Here is a 2,500-nt window from a genome sequence, read left to right as displayed (position 1 = left end):
CCTTCTACTCATTCTACTCCTCCTCCTCTCCTCCTCCTCCTCCTCCTCCTCCTCCTCCTTTTTCTCATCATCATCATCTTCAACCCCCTTGGTCTCTTCATCTCGCTGTTCCTTCGTCTCGTTGATGAAGGTACCTGAGCTATGTATGCGGCGGCAGTGGAGGAGGAGAAGAAGAAATGGGAAAAGGGGGAAAATGAGAAGATAAAAAAGAACTAGGAGAAAGAAGAGGAAGTAGATAAGTAAAGATGAGAGGAATTATAGTTATATTTCTTCCTTTTGTAAGGCAGATTAAACAAAAATCGGAAAGAAAGGGGAAAACAAAAATATTCATATTAATCATTAAAGACATAGAAAACTTGGATAGAGAGAAAAACGAAAGGAAAAAATGTAATAAAAAAGAATATTAATGATAATAATATGAATTTAAGGACCACAAAAATATAAAGAAAACTGGGGGAAAAGGTGCAAGAGAGAGAAAAAGAAAATACGCTGACCTTGCGATCTTATGATCGACGAGAAACACGTATACACACACACTCATACACTCACTCTCATACACTCACTCTCACTCTCACTCTCACTCTCACTCACAAACTCACACTCACTCACAAACTCACACTCACTCACACATTCACACACTCACACTTACACTCACACTCACACACTCACTCATTTACTTACACACACACTCACATACACACTCATACACGCACGCACCCACGCACACACACACACACACACACATACACACACACACACACACACACACACACACACACACACACACACACACACACACACACACACACACACACACACACACACACACACACACACACACATACACAGTGAACTAGAAGAAGGAAAAGAAAGCAATTTGCGGGAATTAGGTTCTCTTCCCCTGAGCTGAGACGGGCCGTGGGTGGATCACACCTGAGCAGGGAAGCGAAGGGAGGAAGAGTGAGATAGAGGGGAAGGGAAGGGGAAAGGAGAGGAGGGGAAGGGAAGCGATGGGAAAGAGAGGAAGAAGCGGAAGGGAAGAGAGGATGGAAAATAAGGGGAAGGGAGGAACGTGAAGAAAAGGGTCTTGGTTGGCTTGTTGCTTATTTGGTTGGCGAGTGAGCGCCTTGTAGGTAGCTGGTAAAAGGTCAACGCGTACGGTGATGATAGTTTATGTGTACGTTTGTTTGTGTGTGTGTTTAGTTGTGGGTAGATAACAGTATACATATGATAAGAAATCTACACCAATCTATGTGAACTGTAAAGAGATAGAAATCAGTCTCCAAAGGCATACGAACGTGCATACATCCACCATATATACATAGTCCGAACTGAAGATAGAGACGCAAGAGCGACCAAAGCGAGCGGGGTCGAGTTGACGTTTCCGTGACCGCGTGGCGTGTCGGGAGGCCTTCCATTAGGACACTACGGCGGCGGTGCGTGCCGTCCGTCCGCCGCCCTGCAGTGTGTTTCTGATTACCTTTAGTATCCGTATTCGCTTTTGCCGCATCGTGGCTTGTGCATCCCGTATTGTTGACGACTTTATTGGGTTTGAAATGGGATGGTTATCTGGGTGTGACAGTGAATGAAACCTTGGGGTGTGTTTGCCATTACTTACTAAATCTTTGTTTCTTTTTTCGCAATCTGTTCTTGTATTAATGTATTACATATTGAAGGGGCTTCTAATAGTTTTACAATCAGTCGCGTCTGACTATTTTTGTTTTTACTGGAAAGACATTTTCTTTTATGTAAATAGACCATGAAGAAACTTTTACCTATATTGCAGAGGAAAGGTTTACTTTCTCGTTGTTACTGAAGATAAAGTTATCTTGATATGATATAAACTGTAAAACTGTTTTGACCCATCATACAAAGGCATCTGACTGTATTCTCTCGTTGCAGAATAGCTTGCGTGGGGCAGCGGCGGCGACGGACCAGCAGGTGAGTGTATATGTGTGTGTGCGTGCGTGTATGTATGTCTGTGACGGGCGGACCCGCACCTGTTCGGGAGGAGACACGCCCTTAGATCCGGTGTTGTGTGTGCGTCGGGGCCTGTACGGCAGTGTACGTTCAACCTTGTTCTCCCAGCTTTAATATCGTGTGCATATAACAAACTATATACACACATACATCTATGCATACAAGTAAGTAAATGCATGCATGCATACACACGCGCACACACACGCTCACACACACACACACACACACACACACACACACACACACACACACACACACACACACACATATATATATATATATATATACACATACACACACACACACATTTCTCTCATAGTTTTTGCAACATGCTCTATAAAACGACGAACAAATAGTGTGAGACTGAGTCACCGAACCTTTGGGAATTGAGAGGAACACGGTCGCTCTGTTGATGTGACGAACGACCGGGAGATAGGTGGAGCGGGTGGGGAAGGGAGGGGGGAAGCGGAGGGGGATTGGTGGAGGAGGTAGGGTGGAGTGGGCGTGGAGGGTAAGGGGG

At 44.9% G+C, this 2,500-nt stretch overlaps 1 protein-coding gene across 2 annotated transcripts in view; it reads left to right on the top strand.

Moving 5' to 3' along the window:
- The window catches only part of Mrtf (Myocardin-related transcription factor), a 99,364-nt gene that overhangs the window by 24,183 nt on the left and 72,681 nt on the right, over positions 1–2,500 (top strand). For both annotated transcript variants that reach the window (XM_086556163.1, XM_043022820.2), the window contains exon 2: positions 1,903–1,941. The gene's annotated coding sequence lies outside the window, so the exon portion shown is untranslated. The remainder of the gene's footprint in view (positions 1–1,902; positions 1,942–2,500) is intronic.

Source organism: Penaeus japonicus, unplaced genomic scaffold, assembly GCF_977035675.1.
Source record: "Penaeus japonicus unplaced genomic scaffold, GWHDUDI00000001_assembly GWHDUDI00000003, whole genome shotgun sequence".
Classification (NCBI taxonomy): domain Eukaryota; kingdom Metazoa; phylum Arthropoda; class Malacostraca; order Decapoda; family Penaeidae; genus Penaeus; species Penaeus japonicus.
The sequence above is the reverse complement of the archived record's forward strand: the minus strand, read 5'-3'. Positions and strand labels throughout refer to the sequence as shown.